Below are 23,606 nucleotides of genomic sequence, written 5' to 3'. Positions count from 1 at the left end.
CGCTGATCGGGATGGTGCTTTAGATGTCGGTGAATCAGCAGACGAGCGTTGTCAAACCGGCAAGAAATGTCTTGGTAGTCACACTCGTTGTGGGCACTACTAGAAGCGAGGTGGTCGGCCTCTTCGTTCCCAGGAATACCAAGATGCGAAGGTATCCACCGGTGAATGAGGGACACCCCAGGAGTAATAAGTTTTGTGGCAGATTTAACGATGCTGCTTTTAATTGGGTCAATGGAGTCTTCTCTCAACCATTTGCTAAGGGCAGCACAAAAATCTGTAAGTATGACAACCTTCGATTCTTCTAGCTATTCTAGTACATTTTTCAGTGCAACATCTATTGCAGCTAGTTCCGCAGTCGTTGAAGAGGATGGATGAGGTATACGAAACACCCGTCGGACGTTAGTTGAAGGGCGAAAAAAAAAAAGCTGCAGAGCCACTTTGGCTCTCATTGTGTGATGAAGATGACCGTAAAAATTTTCAAACAGGTGTGACTGGGCCAATTGAAATAGTGCCAAAACAGGCAGGTCAGACTTTTTGAGTATTTCGGAAATGGATAGATAAATGGGGAAGATGCATCTGTCGCGCTCTTTTGGAATATTGAAAGTTGTAGAATTTGCCAAACTGCGTGTAATTGTGGTAAAGAATGCTGCCATTTTTCACATGCGAGAGCTTTGATGCTGATAGAGGCGATTAATAAGTGCATTACAATCTGCAGTTTTGTATATGGGCTCAATATGATGCAGCGCTCTCTCGTCAGCCTGCAGCCTCAGGGGTAACTGGTGCGCTTCGATGGGTAGAGGAACAGATAGCGCATCGCGAAGTAAGCCAAGTATTATTCGGAGGGCAACACGCTGGTCCCGTTCAAGTAGAGACATCAAACTTGGTGGCACATTCAGAATAGGCAAAGCGCACATCAATGCAGAGAGCACAGCTGATTGATACACCTGTAGTGCTGTTGTCTGGTAACAGCTTGTGCCCCTAGCAGTCAATGCAACCACATATATTGAGATCGGCTGGGATTTCCGCCTCATGGAGATAATGGCAGGGCGTGAAGACAGGCGATCATCGATAATTACCCCGAGGTAGCAATGTTGTTGTACCCACGCAATTGGTGTGTCTCCAATATACAGCCAGCTCATGCTCCATCGAGCGCGCTGCCTTGGATGATCAGCAATGGCGGCTAATGTAGCAGGAGCAATTTGTACACCAACTTCTTCTAAGTATTCTGCAGCTGTATGAAGCGCTTTCTGTGAGATTCCATGAAGATGTGGCCCTGATAGAAACTACCGCTGATCACAGTACCAAGTTGTCAGCATAAATTGCTACGCCTATTGGAGACTCATATTCTTGAGGTAATTGGCTTGGCAGTCCAGCAAGCACGCTGGCGAACAGAAGCAGCGATAAAATGCTGTCTTGAGGGACACCGCACATCAGAGTGCGCGATCCGCTCGTTGCATCTTCAACAGCTACTTTAATTTTGCGCTCCATCCCAAAGTTTTGCACGAAAAGCAGCCGACCTGAAATTCCCGCGGCCATAAGTGCAAAAACAATCGCCTGATATGGCACCGAATCAAAGGCTTGTTGTAAGTCCAGAAACAGAATATATGCACAGTGTCTGCTTTCTCGAGATGACTCAAGTGAAGATACGAGATCTGCGATGATATCGATGGTAAAGCAAGTGCTGAACATTATAAAACACAGCTGTGTCATCGCAGACGATTTGTATGAGTGCACCTTTTCATGCAGTGCAAGGGCTGCACGGAGTAATAATAGCGTGGGGAGAGGGTGCTAAAAAGGTTTTTCGTAATAATAAAAAGTTATGAATTATTTCCTAGTTACACCTACGTAATATTGTTGGGGAAAGGAAATGTCATTTGTAAAACATAAATATTGCGTCGACTTTGAATCAAACTTGGTTTTTCACTATTAGTGTTTGTTCCCTCCGCACATGGTCGTGTTTCAATCGCTGCACTCATAACTCCCCATGCTGCTGTTATTGGCTACAGCTTCTGAACCGCTTTTCACCTGAGTGACCCATTCGAATATACCTTGGCGCGAATATATTGGCCGTGAGATCTTGGAGTAGCACCCTCTCGCGTATGACGTAAGAGCGGGGAGGGAGACTTCACTCTCGACAGCGCTGTAGCAACCCATGCTCCTCTAGGCGGATCACCTGCTTTAAGCGGGAATCGATTTGATTGATTTGTGGAGTTTAACGTCCCAAAACCACCATATGATTATGAGAGACGCCGTAGTGGAGGACTCCGGAAATTTCGACCACCTGGGGTTCTTTAACGTGCACCCAAATCTGAGTACATAAGCCTACAACGTTTCCGCCTCCATCGGCAATGCAGCCGCCACAGCCGGGATTTCATCCCGCCACCTGCGGGTCAGCAGCCGAGTGCACTAGCCACTAGACTGCTAATTAGTCTGCTATTCGCGCTTGGCTTCATAAGAAAACTACGTGTGTACGTACACCAACCGAATAAAGCCGTTATCTCACACACCCAGCAAAGCTTAACTGCGCTCATGAGACGCACTTCGTTACCAGCGAGACGACTCGGAGGCCGCATAGCCGGCTCCCTGTCTCGGCCTTCGCGGCAAGTTTTGGGACGCCACCGCACCTGGTGTAAGTCACATGTCTGCGTGCAATATATAGATGAAGCCCTGGCGAGGCACTCAAACACGGGGTGGGTATAGCAGAAGTTCGTGTCAGTGAAGTGCTTGCTGCACACGGTCGATGAAGGTGTGGGACGCTTTCTCATCCCCAGTTTGACTATCCACCTATTGTTCAGCTTCGGGCCCTGAGGAGAGTTGTGAAAGCGGACGCCCTTTTAACGGGTGGATGAAGTACACCGAGGCATGGAGCCGTATACATCGCCATTTCGCAGCACTCGCCACCTAGAATAGCGGCCGCCGTTGAAATAAAGCGCCGTGCTCCTGAAATGAAAGTCAAAAGCAGAGACCCACAGTTGCTCAAGCAGCGTCGGACCACTCGCGAGATAACCAACCTAACTGCGTCTTTGTTGAGTTTTACCACGACGGTGATTTATACACGGTGCCATGCCAACCAGCGAGACGAAAGTGCCTGAACCCCCCTCTCTGTCGTCACACAGGCGCGGTTCGCAGCGCCGCCACCGGTCGCACACGAGGCCAATAATGAAAGTGTAACTACGCCACCGTTACGTTGGGGCCCACTTTTATTCATGCGCAGTGTGAACTCTCTACGTGGGATTATGGTGGTTAGCACACCGGCTCTTCTCTGACTTTCTGCAGCCTCAAACTTTGCAATGGGTCCACCTGTCCTGTGCCCGATTTACCTGATTCACCCGATTCGCGATAATGATTCGTGCCTTTCGAAGGTTCCGTGGAAGCACGTGCAAGTGCCTCGACTGCGCTAAGTCGGCTCCCCCACCCGCCCTCTTTTTCCTACAAGGTCATATGAACGCGTAGGAGAACCGTTCAAATACTCAGCCACACACACACAAAAAAAAGCTACTTTCGAATTGCCCGAACGGAAAAGTCGCCAAGGTGAAACATAGCCACGCTTTTCTGGCAGTGGCCTCACAGTAAGCTTCGATGGTTTTTGAATTTCAAGTAAAAGTTCTCCAAAGTGTGCAACAATCTATGGTCCAGAACAGCCCAAATGATTGCTGTAAGACTGGATCATGCAACAGACGAGAAGAAACATTTATTTAGGTCTAGAAGAATCTTCACCTAGTTAAAGGGCAGATGATCCCACGTAGCTTGAGAATCGATGTTATGCGAAGCGTGCGTATGAAAGGTTACTGTGTTGCAATTTTTTAGTTGAGCGAAACGTTAAGAAGTGGCGCTAAAGATATGTACAAATCCACACACTGACTTATGGTAAAGAGTTGCACATATACGTTTTATATACACAGTTGTTTAGAGTTGCATAGCGATGCGAAAAGCAACATCGCTATTAAGAGCACCAGAAGTGGTAAGCTTATATGTAGCGCTTGTTATCGCGAGGATGATAGAAACTATAAATCAACTTCAGCCGATATTGCTACACTGAATTTAACGTGAACGCCATGTGGCAGCTTTATCATAGCAGTACATATGTAATGACTTTAGAGGGGCCCTGCAACACTTTTTGAGCTTGGTCAAAAAACGCTGCCGATTGGTAGTAGAGGATCCCGATAACACGTGAGGCAAATAATGTAGCGCAGCACGCGGCCTGGAATTCACAATAAATTATTAAAGTCAGCTAAAAATAGCTTTTTCTTATCTCGAAAAATCACCGAATATGCCCAAAAGTCACACGTAGAAAGCCCATCTACCAGCCATTGGCTGATTTGAGCATGGCGCGCTTGCTCGTTACAGAGATCGCCGCGGGAGGCCGCTACTCTTCCACGCGTGCGCGCGCGTATACACTGAACCAACCTCGCATTCTAAGAAAAAAAAAGAAAAAAGTGCAGAAGGTCAAGAGGTGCGCGTGACGTTTTTCTGTGACTCTGCCATCCCTCCTTGCTTATCTCTCAGTGCTTTCGTCGGGACGAGAGAAGAAAGGATGCAATTGCAGCATGCGACAAACCTTTGTAGCTCCACTTGCACAGAACTAATTTTAAAACTTTTGCGGCGTTGAATTCGTAACGAAATAAGCTCTTCCAGGGAATTCATTCCATGGTTACTTTTAAAAGTGCTTGATTGATTGATATGTGGGGTTTAACGTCCCAAAACCCCTATATGATAATGAGACACGCCGTAGTGGAGGGCTCCGGAAATTTCGACCTGGGGTTCTTTAACGTGCACCCAAATCTGAGCACATGGGCCTACAACATTTCCGCCTCCATCGGAAATGCAGCCGCCGCAGCCGGGATTCGATCCCACGACCGGCTGGTCAGCAGCCGAGTAGCTTAGCCACTAGACCACCGTGGCGGGGCTTCAAAAAGCTCTTTAGGGCTCCTTTAATCCAAACACGTAAAGAATGCTGGAATATCTCACTATATTTGGGTTTTTTATTTCTACTAAGAAAGATCTAATCGCACTTTTTGGGCAGGTGTCGGTCCCATTAAAATGAGAGGAGTTCGCACCATACGTGTAAAACTCAACAAAAACAATGTGGCTTGACGTTCGGGGCTGAAACAGGCTCTGATTGATCGAGTACCGTGTAGATGTCAGCCAACTAGCCCACCGAAAAACCATTTGTTCACTTTAGTGCTATACCGATACGATTGATGGAGTAATCAAGTATGTTTTATTTTTGTTCAGTACACGTGTTTGCTTTAAAAGTGATTTCTGCACTCTGCACTTGAGAATAGGTTGCATTCACGCGACGTCAGGCTGGGGGAACCACGTGGCCTAGATTTTGAAGGCTGGCGGTTACGACAGGTGCATTCATTCACCATTGCTCGTCCACTGCCTATAAGTCACTGCGGGTACTTTGATGTTCTTTTAATGTTATTTGGCTGTTGAAGTATGAGATTGACCATATGTGAAGCCACTGCAGACCTGGCTGATGCGTGATTGACTCGCTTGCGCGTGTACGACGACAATTGGACACCGATGTTAAACAACAATACACGGAGAAAGTGTCTCTCTGCAGTGTGCGCTGACCCACTCATTCTGCCGAGTGAGGAAGCGGCATTTGACATCGAACTCGTCCCGAAGGTGGAACTTTCGGACATATAATGGACTACTTGGTGCACACTTCAAGTTCTGTAACACACGAATAAATATTAGGATGCTTGACTCGTAGGTTTGTCTACGAACCCTCGCTGAAAAATCTCGGCGACTTCCTCGTTGTGTGTGCAAATGTAAGATAATCTGAAGTTATGTTCCATCTGTAAGCGCCTAAGTGGAGCTTACCTATTACTTTTATAATAGTGGAATTTTCTATGAATCTAGTGGAAGCTGCAGGCTTAACAGCGCTTACGAAGTCGCACGTAAAAGCACGATTGCACAGGGCACATTCGATTGAAGTCGAGTGCACACGAGACAGAAGTTATGACGTGGTTGACTCGGCCATCGCTTGGATCAATCGAATGAAAAGTCTCTGGGGCATAAAAATATTCACTAGACCAAGGTGCAAGTATAATGAGCCAGGTCACTTTAGCCAGAAAAACAAAAGCGGGCGCCTCACATTTTAGCTCGCAGTATACGCATGTATGGACAGTCTGACGTTGAGTACGCTGCTGTACCATGCTTTTTGCACATGTCTCTGCCAGTGCGCTCAAACTAACTGTATTTACTCTGTTATTGCGATTTATTTTTTCTTATCTTTCGTTCGCGTCTGATTTAATGGCTCTCATTTTTTTACTCAGATCTGTGAGAATGTGAACTCAACTGAGTTTCCATTCGCACGTGAACCACTCAGAGCCACTGACCACCGATGCTTGTTAAAATCAGCCCGGCGAAGAAGACGGCTGAATAATTCGTCGCGACGCTTCACTGAAACCTGCAGTGTTCATTGACCGCGAATAAAGTTTGGCAAAAAATAAAATTTAACTGGTTTTGCGTTGTCAGGCTCGTCACCCTTCCATTTTGTGGGATGGGTGCACACAAGTACGGTACAATCAAACGTGATAACGGATGGCGGGCGTAATAAACGGCCCAACTTTAGTATCCCGCCGGGGCCCCCAGAGTGTACATGGCCGTCATGGCGGCCGGAAGTAGTGGCTTCCTCGCATACTGTGCGAATATGCTGAGTAGTTGGCTGTGGGAGCACTTGGTTGCTCGGAGGTGAATACCGCCTATACACGTCTTTATGTCAACGCCTACGGGTGTGAACCATGCTTTGTGCAAGCGTTGGCTCTAGGCAAGAGCAGCAGGCAAACATGTCTGTCCTCCATCAAAGAAGCTAGAGCCCTACGGACTTGAGCGTTTCCCGGTGAAAATTGATATTTCACTACAATGTAACTTTAGTATGGTCATTATGCAGCTTTGTTTATAGGAAGTTTTTAAATGACAACCAGCGCAGTCGTCTCACTTGTTACCTATCCGCGCTTAGCCACTTTCCCCAAAAGCGACTCGCCAAGAAAGACTGTTTTCCCCGCCGCCGCCGGTTGGTGATCTCAACACTCGGAATGCGGAGAGCCCTGCAGAGGCACTCCTTTTGGCAAGCCGGCCATGCCAGGGGCATCCTGTTCGCTTCTTCGTCACCCGGTCGTCTTCCACTACCTGCAGCTCTACCCTGCCGCCAGCCTGTTCCTGAGTGATGACATGTTGTCCTTGATCATCTCCGCTGTGGCCCGATTTCCGCCTTCAGCCAGCTGACACCACCTTTCAGCCCAACCCACTGGCGGCACACTTGCAGCCACGTCTCGTACGTATGCGGCTGCCATCTTCAGATCGGTGAACTTCAAGGAAGCTGGCTTCCACCCGTCGTGCAGTCTGGCCTGTTCCTTTTGGGATGTGGACCTACTTCCTGGCAGTGGGTTCGTCCTGATGTGGTGGAACTTTTGGGGACCATTGTCTGACATTGGCCGACCATGCACTGGTGTGAACGGAAGCGAGAAACTCGCCTCTCTGTATTGTGCAGCACCCTTCTGTCCTGGTTTTCGTGGAGACGGCTCTACACTCCTAAAAATGCAGTGACGTTCTCTTTATTTAGGAAGAAACGGCTATGTGCCCAGTGTCCGTCTTTAAATAAAGAAGCGTTGATGCCTTTTGCCACGGAGAAACTGTTTCTCCCCACCAAAATTAAGATGGCCGACCCCTGGTTAGCGAAGCGAGTAGGCCTAGCGAATGCATCAATTCTCGACTGATAACTAATACACAGCACTACAATTACAAAGAAAACGGTCCCACTCAGCTTGATATTGAACGACATGATTATATAAAAAAGCAGACGAACCTGTGGTGATCAAAACATCGTGAAACAAAACGACGGAGCTAGTAGGTTTCATTCGGCCAGCGAGAGGACGTTCACTTTGAAAGACATGGATACTGCGGAGTTCTCACCCGAAGAGTGCATGCTAGACTTGCTGTATTTATTTCTCGCAGATTCACATAGTGTAGCGACGTTATCCACGTGTTTACGGGGCCGCTAGCCATGAGATGTGCCTTTAAACCGTAGACTCGATCACAGCGGAACCACTTCGCTGCAGTTTCTATCTATCTATCTATCTATCTATCTATCTATCTATCTATCTATCTATCTATCTATCTATCTATCTATCTATCTATCTATCTATCTATCTATCTATCTATCTATCTATCTATCTATCTATCTGTCCGTCCGTCCGTCCGTCCGTCCGTCCGTCTGTCCGTCTGTCTGTCTGTCTGTCTGTCTGTCGATACTGCAGTGCAGTTTCGATAGATAGATGTCCAACGTTATATAAGCAGCTGGAGGTGTGAGAGCGTCACAACGGTCAAGTAGGCGGTAGCTGGCGCTATCTGGAGGGACTGAACGATACCGAAAAAAAAAGTTGTTTATGGAGACGTAAGTTCACACACCTGACAATAATTATGGTGCGAGAACAGAATGACGAAACAGAGACAAGAAGGACACGAAGGACACTTCTTGTCTCTGTGTCGTCGTTCTATTCTCGCGCTATAACTGTCGTCATCTCATACTAACAAGCCCAAGCTGCCCCACTTCTAAGTTGACACACCCGCACGGCTCTTTAGCGGATAGTCGGCGATCCAGCCCAATTATTGATTACTCACTCACACCAGACGCCTAATCTATGCTGATGCAATGCATATATAACTACACATGCACATAAGGAGACATAGTACACATACATACATATAGAGTACATGAATTCAATTAACAAGAGTACAATCAACATTTTGTCACAGTGGCACACGATTAGATGTGTTTACTCACACCCAACTACTAAAACGCACAAGCTTATTTACCAATGAATTTCTACTGACCATAAAGGCACAAGTTACATGTAAGCTTTGGTCAACATTTTTCACGTTTCGTGGTCGTACCACAACATGCGCACACATAAATATTGTTACGTAGTTTCGGCTGACTGTAACAGGGCATAGTGGGACATACCCAAAAAAGGGTGCCTCAGACTGAGAGTGAAGAAGTGGACGTTGTCGGTGAGCTGTGTTGTGGCTGCGGACTGTCTACTGTTATTTCCACGTTACAATATATTGTATCTGATTCTTAGACAATCGGAAGTTTTTCAACGGTTGCACAATGTTTAACGAAATAACTACTAGACGTTATCAGGTTTTCGCGAAAACAATGACCCCAAGCCACGTAAAGAAGGCCAATAGCATTCCGAAGGCTGCGCCATTTCTCGACCACTGCCTCAGATAATTTTATTTTCTTGAAGCCTCCGCGAAGGCAAATGCGCTGCAAACGTTTGCCGTGCACTTGCCATTTAGGAGGTCACGTCTTTTTTTTTATTCTTCCACTTGTTACTCGAAGAGGGCGCAGCATGCAGGCCAGACTTGGTCTCTGTCGTCGCGTCAACTTCATTTAGTTGTTTCGTGTTAAGGTTTGCGTATATTCTATTTACGTGCTTACCACAAGTGTGACCGTTAGCCATGGATAAGTACTGCGCTAGCCCTTCAATGACATTGTTTTTGATGCGGTAATGACCATCTCAGAGGTTGTTACGTATGTTACAACGCGGGTCGTGTGACAGAAAAAAGAGATGACCTCGCATCCGACGGTATTTTTTCGTGAGCTATAACAGTGGCTGTAGGCGTCGCGGCAGCTCTAATACTTGAGTGGAGGAACTATCGCTGCAGTGCGCGAATTTAATATAACAATAGAGCATACTGTGCCTACATACTTCTTTGCTTCAGATGCGTCTCGCGATTCGCCTTGCGTGTCAACTCGCAGTCATTGTGCGTGCTACAATTGTGTTGTTAGCGCTGTGGCTGTGGTGCACTCTAAGCCAAAATTCGGCAAAGTTGGACTAACTGCAGCCGTTAAACCAACAGACGAACGGTTCATCCAACAGGGACTAAATGCGTGGCAATGCTTGTCGTGCGCAAGCGCCCGACAATGAAGAGACCAACGGGGAGGACAACTGCGCCGCGATCGCCTCCTGTCGATGCTGCACTGCAATGCTCGGCGTGGTCGGCGATCATGAAAACAAGTTAGATAGGCTATACGCCACTGTGAAAGCGAAGCACTATGAAACAAATAGAAGATGTTAGAGAGGCAAGTAGTACAACACGCAGTCAGTGCACACAACAAGCGCCCTCGCGTTTTCACCATGCCGGCACGTGCTGGCCGAAACCAAGTGAAAATCGCCGAACACGGGCAAGGCGGATAACTCGCTTCAATGTGCTGAATTAGTTTGAACTACGATCAACACTGACAACGCTAATAAAAGTAAGCTGTTCATCAGCGGTCGTGTACCCACACAGTGACCACAACTTCAAAGCGATATATAGAAAAAGTAGGCTTCGTACGTCATCGGTATCAAGCTGGCTGCCGGTGTGAGTGCATTGCCGGCACAAGCGAAGGAAACGTCGCGTACAAATTCACAGAAAATGTAACTCAGACAAACTTATGTCTTTTTCTCCATGCGACAATCGTTATCAAAAATCCAGCGTGTAGGCGATCGCGGAAACGACTAATCGTGCGGCCGGCGGTACACAGGGAGCGACTTACCAGCACGATGAAAGAACCGTGCCTGCGAACGGTCTCGTCGCTGTAAGTATACAGATATCTACATCACCCGGTAAGACACCGTGAACATGGGACACTTATCTATTGTTCATTTGTGACAATAAACTAACGACGACGAAAATTCCACGTGAGCCGCATGTTGTGATCGCCGGTGATCGTTTAGCTGTACTCGTCGTAAGCCTAGCGACGCCGTCGGCAAGCCGACACGGTATGGCATCGGCGGGGCGCCTGGCTGCTTCGCCGGCTTTCCCGCATAAGCGCCGCTGCTATGTTTGTGTTTGCGGACTCGCGCGCCAGCACTGCGAACGCTGGTTCGGCCGACATGATCGAATGCCAGCTGATAATTTGTAGTCTTGGGCTGGAGGCATGTTGAAGATTAGATGGATCCACATTAAAAGATCGGTGCGTATCGGTGCTACGAATTAGCCCATGTAAATTTTAGCGTTACGGTATCAATATTTATTGTTTTTTTAAGCCGAGTAAAATTCGCCCACTGGCACTAGATGGGAGGTCAAAATACTGTGCTATATATACCCGATAGTCTGTTCTCGTAGCATAGCGCGGGAAGTCAGTGTTTGCGGTGTTTTACATTGAAATAATAGGGCGTATGTATATGTGTGTGTGTTGCATGAATAACACGCTATGTTTCTCAATGCTGATTAAATTGGAATGAACATAAAATATACTCCACAAACGCAGTGTCGGCATCTTTTTTTTTTTTTTGCCATTGGTCCAGACGGTTTAACTGTTAGTCCCACTGGAACATTCTACTGCGACCAACATTTAAACCAAGTGGAGTAAGTGCTTGGGGTAACAGTTGAGCCCTTGCAGTTACTCCCGCAGTTAGTCCAAAATTGGTTCAAAATCTGTGGCAGCGCATTTAGACCCCTAAAGGACCAATGGCATACCCCACTTTGGTCATTTTCGGCTTAGAGTGTGGTTACTGTTACTCTGGATTTGGAACACTGTTTTCACAAAGGTGAGTGAGAAGTTAGTACTTACCTGCTGTGCACAGCTGTTACTAGAAGTGCATTTTGTGTTGAGTTTTGCACGACAAAGGAGAATCATGTGGACGAGAGAGGCATACTGCGCGCGTGCATAATTCCGTCCTAACTCTCAGTGCTGGCATGAGCAATTCAAAACGCATATGCGACTGAAAATTTGGTTTAATTGACAGAAGCCATTGGTTTACTTTTCAGAAAAGTGTATTTATGGTGATGTTTAAAACGTTTCTGATAAGTGTAACCCAGTCTGGCAAATAAATGCACGGTGAAACTTTGCAGCCCGTTTCCATTTGTGCTTTCACCTGCCGGGATAGCATAGCCTCATTGGGTGTCGTGTGACTATGCTGGAGGGCGCAGGTTCGACTGCCAGCCACGGCGGCTGTATTTGGATGGGGAAAATTCAAAGAACACCTACACTCTTAAAAAATTGAGTGACGTTCTCTCCATTTAGGGAGGAACGGCGATGTCCCCAATGTTCGTCTTTAAATAGAGAAACGTTGCTCGCTCATCCACGGAGAAACACGTTCCTCCTTATGAAAATCAACATGGCTGCCTCCCGGCGAAGCGAGTAGGCTTAGCAAATGCAACGATTCTCGACTGATAAGGAGTACACGGCACTGAAAGTTACAAAAAACGGTCCCGCGGAGCTTGATATTGAACGAATTGATTATAAAAACAAGCAGACGAACCTGTGGCGGTGAACACATCGCGAAAGAGAACGACGGAGCAAGTACGTTTTGTTGGGTCAGCAAAGCCACGTTCACTCCGAAAGACACGGATACTGCAGAGCCCTCACCTGAAGAGTGCTTGCTAGGCTTGCAGTATTTATTTCTCCCAGATTCACATAGTGTAGCAACGTTATCCATGCGTTTACGGGTCCGCAGGTCACGAGATGTGGCTCCAAACCGTACACTCGATCGCAGCGAAACCATTCAGAATCCGTATACTGCAGCTTTGATAGATAGATGTTCAACGTTATATGAGTAGCTGGAGGTGTGAGAGTGTCATAGCAATGAAGTAGGTGGTAGCTGGCGCCATCTGGAGGGACTAAACGAAACTAAAAAAGTTGCCTGCCGCGACGTACGTCATCATACCCACTATCACGGCTCCCTTGCGGATTGTTTACGCCTCAGCCCATTCAGGATTACTCACGGACACCGGATGTGTAATATGTGCTGATGCAATTCATATAGCTACACATGCACACATGGTCACATAGTACACATATAGTACGCAACAAGTACACTAACATATACGCTAACACGTACACAACAAGAGCACAATCAACCATTCACAGCAACGGCCCACATCCCAACGTGTTTACTTTTTTAAAAAAAAACGGCCCACAACTTAACGTGTTTACTAACACCCTACTATGAAAGCGCACCAGCTTATATAGCGATGAATTTCGACTGACCATAGTGGCACAGGTTACAAGTAGGTTTTCTTACACTTTTTTTACGTTTTGTATCAATACCACAACATGCGCACACGTAAATATATTGTATCTGATGCTTAGACAAACGCAAGTTTATCAATGGTTGCACAATATTGAACGGAATGTTTACTAGAGCTTATCAGGTTTTCACGAAGGGGGATACCCCAAGCCATGCATAGAATGCCCACGGCATTCCGATTGCTGCGCCATCTGTCGACCACTGCCACAGTTACTTTTTTTTCTTGAAGCATCCGAGAGTGCAAACACTTGTCGCGCGTTAGCCATTTCGGAGGTCACCTTGTTTTTTCTTCTTGTTACTTGGAGAAGGCACAGCATGCAGACCAAACTTTGTCTCCGTCGTGGTAGGTGTTCTGTGGTCACGTCGACCTCGTTTAGTTGTTTCGTCTTAACGTTTGCTTATATTCTTTTTACGTGCGTACCACAAGTGTGACCGTTAGCCATGGATACAGTACACCACTAGCTTTCAATGACAATGTTTTTGATGCGGTTACGACCGTCCTAGCAGTGTATACGTACGTTAAAACGCAGGTATTGCGAGAGAAATAAGCGATGACCTCGCATCCGACGGTATTTTTTTGTGAGCTATGACAGTGGCTGTTGGCGTCGCGGCAGCTCTAGTACTTGAGTGGAGGAACTATCGCTGCAGTGCGCAAGTTTACTATAACTTTATAGAATGTTGTGCCTGCATACTTTTCTGCTTCAGATGCCTCTCGCGATTCGCCTCGCGTGTCAACTTGCAATCATAGTGCGCGCCACAATTTTGTTGTTAGCGCTGTGGCTGTGGTGGTTATTACTCTGGATTGGTAATACTCTTTTCACAAAGGTGAGTGAGCGTTAGTACTTACTTGCTGTGCACAGCTGTTACTAGAAGTGCATTTTGTGTTGAGTTTCTCAAGACAAATGCGCATCATGGACGAGAAAGGCATACTGCTCGCGTGCATAATTCCTTCCTACTTCTCAGTGCTAGCATGGGCAATTCCAAACGATTGCGATTGAGAATTTGGTTTAACCTACAGAAGTCATTGGTTCACTTTTCACAAAAGTTTAGTTATGATGACCTTTAAAAAGTTTCTGATGGTTGTAATCTAGTCTGGCGAATAAACGCTCGGTGAAACTTCGCAGCCTGTTTCCCTTTGTGCTTTCACCTGCCGTGGTAGCATAGCCTTATTGGGGGTCGTGTGACTATGCTGGAGGACGGAGGTTCGACTTCCAGCCACGGCGACCGTATTCGCATGGGGGAAAGCTGCAAAGAACATCCATATGGCAGTAGTGGCACGTATAACTCTATCAATTGTATATGACCGTACTTTCACGCATGGACTGTAAGTGGTATCAGGTTTCCTAGAATGTTGAAAAATTAAGTGTGATGCTTTTTTACGCGCCTCATTGAATATATGAGTGTTGTTGGTGCCGTGCGAAACTAAAAATGCGTGGGCTTACCAAGTATATGTCGATACCGAAAAAATTTATTAATTTTTTACACTCTAAGGTAATCGATAAAGCAAGACTGCTTGGGAAGCAGAGCTCCTTGTATTCGTGAAAAATTGGTAGTATGAAACAACACGAGACACACATGGAAGTGTGCGGGGCATCGTGCGAGTGCCTGACAATAAAAAAAGAGAGGCTTTTACTCTACACTAGTAAAACAAAAGAAAACATCACTCCTGCATTGTTTACAACAATCTTAGGTAAAAGCAATTGCTCGCGACTGTCCGCGGCCGGCTATAGGCTTGGCGTGCGCATGCGCGCGAGCAAGACCCCCGTGATTGAGGAGAAACTTGAACGCTGAAGGAGGAACGTTGCTCCTTTGGTCCTTGCCGCGAGAGGGCGCGACGGGTAAAGTGCCCGAAAGGGAGGAAGTCGCTGCGCCGAAGGAGGAACGTAGCCCGTTTCTTCATTCTCACTCCCTTTTTTTAGAGTGCATGTGCTTATGCTTGGATTCACGGCAAAAAACTTCAGTGGGTCGAAATTAACCCGCAGACCCCCACAACAGTGTGCCTGATAATGATATGGCGGTAGCGGCACGTATAACTCCAGCAATTGTATACGATCGTGCTTTCACGCATGGACTGTACAGCGGTATCACGTTTCCTAGAGAGTTGAAAAAATTAACATTGATGCTTTGGGTGTCAGCTCGTTGAATTGATGATTGCTATTGGTGCCGAGCAAAACTAAAATTGGGTATGCTGACCAAATTTCTCCACACCGAAAAAATCCATTATTTGATTGCAGTCTAAGGTAATCCATAAAGCAAGACTGTTTAGCGAAGCAGAGCTCCTATTTGGGACAAATTGGTATAGCAGGAAACAAGTCGCGACACACGCGGAAGTGTGGGGAGTGCCTGGTGCGAGAGCCTGGCAATAAAAAAGAAGGCTTTTACTCTACACCAATAAAACAAAAGTATTAACGCCACTCCTGGATTGCTTGCATCAATCGTAGGTAAAAGTGATCGCACGCGACTACTTTTACCTGCGATTACTTTTACCTACGATTAAAGTCACGCGCGATTAATTTTACCTGCTTCTCGTCAACCCCCATGAATGAGGAGAAACTTGAACACTGTAGGAAGAACTTTACTTCTCTAGCGCTTGCCGCAAGAGGGCGCGATGGGTAAATCGCCCGAAAGGGAGAAAGTTGTTGCGCCGAAGGAGAAACGAAGCCTGTCGCTCCATTTTCGCACCCTTTTTTTAGAGTGTACCCTACTGGAGCACATCGTGCCGTTGGCCAGCCCCCTTGCGGCTGAGCTGACCTTGCCATTTGGCCTCGAACAGCCTCTTTCACAGGCTGGCCTCACTCTTTCGGAGGGGGAAATGTGGTAATCGAGCAAGCTCTCCCCTTTGGCGTCTCATTCCCCCAGCTTGTGCGAGGGCTGACGGCGTGCGGCTCGAGTACCGGGAAAATGGCCACCATGGTTTCGCCGCCAGGCCATTTTGTCTGGGGCAAGCCGCGCGTCGGTTTTCCCTGCTAGGAGACGCGTGTCCGAACATGCTCGGACCATGCGTCCTCTTCGCGTCCCGCTATAGGCACACACTTCACGGTGCTTCGCTGATCCTCACTGGACACCCGTAACAACCCCTTTCCCGGCTGCTTGCATTCGCCTGATGCTGGGCAGATACACACCAGCCTGCAGGAGAAGTAGACGCGCTGCTTTAGCAGGCAGCTTCGAGTACGCGCGCTCGGCTGCTGCCTTTTGTGTGTTAGCCCTAGCGTCCTGCTGGCAAGTGTACACTCGGTCGGTCTTGCGGAATCCCCTGTCGGCCCGCAAGACTGTGACTGTCGCACTGTACTGTAGCCTTGGTAAATAAACCTGCGTTTGTGGACGACCTGCCTCGAGTGCCATCTTTGCGCCGTGTCAGAGAGTCGACGAACCCGGCCGTTGCGTCTTTGTGCGTGACGGCAGTGGAGTACGTCGCGTCACTTCCTGGTGCTTCGAACGGTAAGCTGTAAGCAAAAATATCCCCACAACTGTTCGTGGAATTCACAGGTTGATTGAGTAATTGAGAAGCCCGCCAAGTCACTAAACATTATATATCAAAACCTGCGACACACGCCGACATGTCTGAAGATAATCAATGGCGTATTCAACTTATATTCGACCAAAAATTGAATACGCTTGTGCCATGTGTGACCTCTGGAAAAGTACGTTAACTGACAAACTTGAAAAAAATACGGAACACAGCTGCAAGGTTTGTCCTAAGTCGGTACTCAGGAAATGACAATTGCAAAAAAAAAAATGTGAAAAATGAACTAGGGTGGGAATTACTTTCATATCACCGAAAGAAAATGCGGCTAAAGTGCCTGTACCAAATATTTCATGGTAAAACCAGCATTCGAAAACTACCTTCACAGTCCTCATTATGCATGTCTCTTAGGAAAATTATCAATGTTTCAAGACTTTAAAATGCCGTACCAGATTTAATTTGTACGCTATTTTGTTTTTCGTTCTATCAGCGAATGAAATCACTAGCCAATAAACGAGTGTGCTGTAATAATGAGATGCGTTTTTTCGACACTGTAACGCGCCTGCTACAGTGCCTTCAGACTAAGCGGGGTAATTATTCTATAAAGAATAACACGAAAGGTTATATACTCTAGTGAAACACAATTCTGGATTAAAACGAGCAGGCAGTTTTTGCACTCTGAAAATGAAGGAGTGATGCCATTATCAATAAAAAGAAAAAAACTGATTCGAAGTAATTATAAAGGCATCTGCTACACCTTCAAGATTTATAGAAGGATTGGCCATCAAGAATATACGACGAGGGCATAGACGATGCACTACTAATCGACCTCTAGAACCTGGATAGATTTTTTCCGATAAATGTAGTGAAGGTGTTGTTAAAGTAGTAGTTCTTAGCCTGTTTCATTTAGCTTCTAATTTACTTTTCACGGCAATAAATGTAGAAACATTATCATTGCACTTGGAATTATATTTCTAACGTTTGCACTATATGCAAAGAGTGAAATAATTACATCTTTATGGTAGCATGGGTGTGGGTTCCATTTAATATATTTTTAGGCACATATTTTGGTAAGCTCTCACGCAGGATGTCACAAAGAGTAGAAAGGAATGCACCTACATCGTGAAATTCACTACAACATTCAAATTTCTCATGATGTAAGGCTAAAGTGTCCGGTATATGGAAATGTCAACTTTAGGAATGATCAAAACAGTCTTGTTCTGAGGTCTTCGAGGAGAACGCGCTATGCTCGAGGCGACTTCAAAATATTTGTGGTCATGAAAACCCTTTGGCTTCACATGTTAAACCGTGCGATAGGAGCACGCAGTCCCATAACGAACATGTAGACTGCTCCTCTTTTTCGTCTGATCTCGCGATACTGCAAAACACTGGTTATGAGAAAATACGGCTGCTCCCGGGGAAAGAGCAGTGTTTGTGCGGTGATATCATAGCGCGTAGAAGGGTACACGAGCCATTCGCTAATGCCTGCTGAGATATCGCACGCGATAGCGCTCGCAACCCCGCCCTTCTAATCAAAGTTCACAGTTGCTGATCGAGTAACGCAGCCTCCTACCTGAGTATCTCTTGATACTGCTTCGTCAGACAGACAGAACTTCCTCTCTAGTTGAGGAGCAATCGACGGCAGGCATCACACGTGAAGTGATGTTATGGCATGCACCCTCCGTACTATGAAGATGGGCAGTGATTTCATCTATGCTTTAGCATTGTTCCTTGCTACAGCACTCGCGATATTTCATCCGCGGCAACAGCATAGTGTGTGAATACAAAAGTTATTGATTGGGACCTCATACAGAACATGACGGTGACAATGAAATCCTGGAGAGTGTGTCCAATCTTGCAAAACCGCGTGATCTTCTCGCACCAATATACGCCAACACGCAAACCAATATACGCCAACACGCAAGAACTGTCGGAAGCGGGCTGACCTTTGTTTATGGAGAGCTTCGTCTTCTTCGCTGTAAAAAATTCACCCGTTTTTGAATGAAATAATTCAGAGCCTATTATTTTAGTTTTGTTCTGCCTTACACTCCACTATACTGCCTTAACTACAATTCTTACAGGCTATAACGTTTTGACTTTTATGTTTTCATAAAAGACGTGTGCGATGTAAGCGCTAAACATTGTGCCTATCAGGATTTCGAGCTTGAGGGCTGCACTCTGTTATTTCCACTAACGCAAACGGCAACTCACAAAATTAATTGAAATCACAAGTTCATCGCACGTGATAATCATGCGAGACGCGAGGAAGAGCAGGGGAGATGGCATGGCAAAGCAGGGTGGAAAACAATTTATAACTGATATTTCTCGTATATGGGCCATTGGAGAGTATGTGCTCTGTCACGTCACGTGAATCACCGTTCTGTCGTCACAAAGAGCACCAAAAGAACGAGAAACGCCAAAAGAGAATAAGACGCTCGATTCTGTATCTTCAGAAGCTGTTTGAGGGCCCTTTATATACAGGGCGTGGAAACATGGCCGCAAGAGAGCAGTCACGACACCGCGAATGCAGCTCTGGAAAAAATTAAAGCTTAAGGAAAGAATGTGAAGTGATGTACTTTATGATCGGATGCTGCATTCGAATCAAAATGAGACAAACAGCGGCGCGCCGCAATTGCTGTGGGGCGGCGGAAGTGTGAGCGGAAACGAGCGGCGACGCACAGCTCTACCTCCATTCTACCAAGCGTTGCCCCTATTCTATTCCCATTCCATTACGGGGTGTAAAAAATGTGGAACTATTCCGTAATCATTCCAATTCTGGACTCAGAGCTGCGCAACACTATTTCAGAAGCAGCTAGAGCATGTTTCCTATCTGATTGCATTACGCAATAAATCAAGTTTGCCGAAGACTTGATACTTTACTGAACAACCCCATTGATAGATGATTGATATGTGGGGTTTAACGTTCCAAAGCCACCATATGAATATGAGAGATGCTGTAGTGGAGGGCTCCGGAAATTTCTACGACTTGGGGTTCTTTAACGTGAACCCAAATCTGGGCACACCAGCCTATACAACATTTCCGCCTCCTACGGAAATGCAGCCGCCGCAGCCGGGATTTTATCCGGTGACCTGCGGGTCAGCAGCCGAGTACCTTAGCCACTAGACTACCACGGCGGGGCCTGAACAGCCCAAGCTCGTATATTTATGTAGATTCAAGCTAAAAATACACTTTCTTCCACTTTATGGTGGTAATATATTTTGCAGCCATTCTTTGAAATGCAAAAATAATACTGCGTGGTGAGCACTGAGCGTACGTGAGACGTAGCGTCAGCTATGACTCTAGTGATAGTTTATATTGCCCTGCTATTATTTCGTAAGAATGTTACGCGCGTAATTAACCGAAAGTATATACAATACGAGTGGAAGTCCTGACGCCGAAAGAAGTTATGAAAACACGCTGTGTTTGCACACTCACCCTTTTCTGTGATCTCCTGTCAGAGTGCTAATTTTGTGCTCTGTGCTTCCACACTTTTCTATTTTATCTGTTCACACTGACGCAGTCATGATCATCAGAAACGCCGCCACAAGCATTGCTCACGATTTTCTCATAGAGATTTCCTGCTTTTCTGGCGCAACGCGTTCGATATCAGGGAGCTTTAGAATAACGTTTGCAGGCGTTGCGGGCGTTGCCGGCATAGTGGGCGCCATACGAGTTTTAGAATAGCGTTTGCCCTCCGGCAAACTTCATCGCACAATCTCAGCGACACCATAACCTAGAAATTAGCGTTTGCGGGCCGCACACGCCGCCCGCTGTTTCGGATTTTCTGCGGGCGGGCCGCGAACGGGAACGTATGCTCGCGTTACGACGCATGCGCAGTGGCCGCAACCGTACCGCAAAGGCTCGTGGTGCGCTATCAATTGATTTGTGGGGTTTAACGTCCCAAAACCACCATTTGATTATGAGAGACGCCGTAGTGGAGGGCTCCGGAAATTTTGACCACCTGGGGCTCTTTAACGTGCACCCAAACCTGAGTACACGGGCCTACAACATTACCGCCTCCATTCGGTGCGCTATTCTAAAACTCCCTAATGACAGATATTTCACCTGAAGTCAGTACGTCGCACTTGCTGAATTGCTCAACTTTGCACTGTCGAGCTATGAAGGGTTACGAAGCTGTGTGAAATTCTTGAAAGACTGCCACTTATAGAAAAAAAAAGTCTACAATTATTTTTTCCGCTTACATACATTCTTTTTATACTCCCAGCTAATGTTGCTACGTGATGTCTTCCGGTTTGACGCGATGGAAGTGCACGCCTATCTTTCGTACGAATCGTCTTTTCATGTGCAAAAGTAGTCGCTTTGTATGAACACGTGAGAATGACGGTGTCACGTCCCATTCTGTTATCTTATTGATAAAAGTTGCCAGCCGGCACACTGACGGGTGAAAATAGCGTGTTGTGCCGAGCCACGAATGTTCTTTCGTGTGACACGCCAACGCGGCAGCTGCGCCTGTCGGGCGTTACCGCCGGCCATTTAGGGCCCCAGTTCTGCCCAAATAAAGTGTATGCCCCAAGACTGCCACCAAGTTCCGGCTACGTGACAATGTAAAACTACGTGACAATACTACGTGGCAATGTAAAATAGTAAACCAGCTTTCTCCTATGAAACCTTCGCAGCATCGCAGAATCTGAAAGGGTTTTTTTTCTCGTTTTGACCTGAAGCAAGAGTCCACTGGGGAGAGAGGATCCTAATCGAGCGTCAATCAAAATACCACAACTGCTTCCTCTTCTGCTCACTTCCCAAGAAAAGAGAGCGATGCCCCATTCAAGGAGAGCTGTTTTATTTTATTTAATTTTGCCTTCGTCACTTTGACAAGCAATCATGGGGAACACCCTTAATGGTTGTAAAAGTGTACGAAATACGTTTAAAGGAACGCACGAGTAATTTCGAGCCACGCTTCAGCGATCACCCCAACCCAACGGCCAAATATACATATATAGAAACACTTCGGAAGCAATTACATCTCCTGTGTTTGTTCCTGTGTTTCACTTAGTAACCCCGCTGCTCATTTGAGCCGGGCGCCTGTGAGGCAATGCGATTTTCACGCAGCGATCCTATTGATATATGTATATTATACACGCCACCTTCTGGCCCCCGCGGTTACAGGAAATTATTCGCTTCGTTTGGCGTTTCGTGGGTGAGTGCATTAGCGAGGCTGAATTGGCGTAGTGGAACCGCAAAGATCGATATATGCGGTTACATCGGGCCGGGTTCAATTACGCGGTGTGGCTCGAAGTGAGACAGTCAAGTTTAAATTTGAATGAAGGCCATGGTTTTAGGGCGGCTTCTCGCCCCTTTAATCTGACCCAGAGTGGAACTTTGAACTTTTGTCTTTTTTTATGTTGTGTTCTACCAAAAAGTTTAATAGGCACCAGTGAGCAACGTGGAGACACAGATTGCATTAGCTCTTTGCCATCATTCTGACCTCTTTGATTTTCATTTGAGAGCGTACTTAAAATTATCGTAGCTCGAAAACAAAAACAAGAAAATTATGACAGCGTCTCACTAGCGGCCCCAATCGTGACGTAAGACCACTGTTATAGGTGGCCTTCTTGCTCTTATTTTTCCTTATTGTCCTCTTTTTTACCTGTTTATTTTTCTCTCTTGCTATTTTATTTTTTTCTGTTGCTTCTTTGTCTGTCTACTTTTTCTCTCTCTTTTCCGACTGTACAATATTACTTTTGGAGGTTGAACGCCCCAAAACCACGATACGTTTATGAAAGACGCCGTAGTGAAGGGCTCCGCAGATTTAAACCCACTGGTGTTATCGCACCTTAGTCAAAACACAGGGGCCTCAAACATCTCTCCTCGATTGAAAATGCTGCCGCCTCAGCAGGGATACGATCCCACGGCCATGGAGTTAGCAGTTTAGCGCCATATACAACCACCATATACCTCCGCAGTGGGGCTTCCCCTTCTGTGTTGCTTCCCTATTTGTCTATCGCTTTTTGGTGTTTCTTTTATATTGTTCTATCGATTTATTTTTTAATCTACTTTTTCTTTGCCGCTTGCTTTCTTTTCATAATTTTCTTTCTCTCTATTTTTTTCTTTTTTCTCTTTGGCGTGCTTCACTTCAACGAGCCGTGTTTGACGTTCGCACCTGCTGTACTCGGTAGCGGGCTTGGTAAGTTTCTATGGCGCCTCTTGTGAAGTTTTGAACGACGAGTAGAAATTAACGATCGCTTAAACAACTTCGCCGCCGAAAAGAAGATTGAAATAGACCGAGTGGTCCCCATGACGTATCACCTTTCGATCACCCACATTAGGCTCACCATGGGCTAAATTGGCTAAGAACTGATTCTCAGCCAGAGTCCCACTAATCATTAACAAATGCGAAGCATTTCTTAGAGAACCAAAACAGACTGACCGATTCTGTCTTGCTACTCTGAAGTTTGCCTTCTTAACCCTGTCATTCCTGCAATTTTCATTTTTGTAACATACCTATTTAGCATGCATTTTCGTAATTAGCACCTGAGAAGAACTAAAAAATTGAGCTAGTTGTATAAGTATCTGTACCTATACAGATGTGGTCTCAAATTTGATCATTAATGCTCAGTCGTCGTGAAATGAAAAAAAAAATGATTTTTTTAATTCCTGCTGCTTACTAAACTGTGCGAAATCTAAACCAATGTCGTATTTGAAAGTGCGGAAGTCCTGGAAGCAACTTCAGGACTTGGTTACAAAAAACGGTGCTTACCCGCCTCGGCCTCACCCAAGACTTGGGTCAAGCTTCTTGTTTTTTGCGGCTCTCTGCACAAGAAAAATACATAATTGAAATATATTAAATTGAATTGATTTTATTTGCAACAAGGATGCAAGGAGACCAGGCGAAAAAGCTGCATTGAGCAGCTTGAGAGGGAGCTGGCCACCTCATACACTGAGCAATAACAGCGGAAACAGAAGCATGCCTTATACATACTCCATGAACAAAACAGTAAAACTGTAAAGAAACATGGTAAGAAATAATGAACAATGATATTGTGTAATTACTTAGAAAACAAGAAAAAAAACAGTATAGCGATGACAGCAAAATAAGAAAGAAAACACCAGATGATCCCATGGCAGCGCAAAGAATCACATAAAT

The 23,606-nt window shown here is 46.1% G+C and overlaps 1 long non-coding RNA gene across 1 annotated transcript in view; it reads right to left on the bottom strand.

The window, feature by feature from the left end:
- The window catches only part of LOC142776792 (uncharacterized), a 204,040-nt gene extending 180,765 nt beyond the window's left edge, over window positions 1-23,275 (bottom strand). The window contains exon 1 of the long non-coding RNA XR_012887809.1: window positions 23,220-23,275. This is a non-coding gene — a long non-coding RNA (uncharacterized LOC142776792). The remainder of the gene's footprint in view (window positions 1-23,219) is intronic.
- Window positions 23,276-23,606: the final 331 nt, after the last annotated feature.

This window comes from Rhipicephalus microplus, chromosome X, assembly GCF_043290135.1.
Source record: "Rhipicephalus microplus isolate Deutch F79 chromosome X, USDA_Rmic, whole genome shotgun sequence".
Lineage (NCBI taxonomy): Eukaryota > Metazoa > Arthropoda > Arachnida > Ixodida > Ixodidae > Rhipicephalus > Rhipicephalus microplus.
The sequence above is the reverse complement of the archived record's forward strand: the minus strand, read 5'-3'. Positions and strand labels throughout refer to the sequence as shown.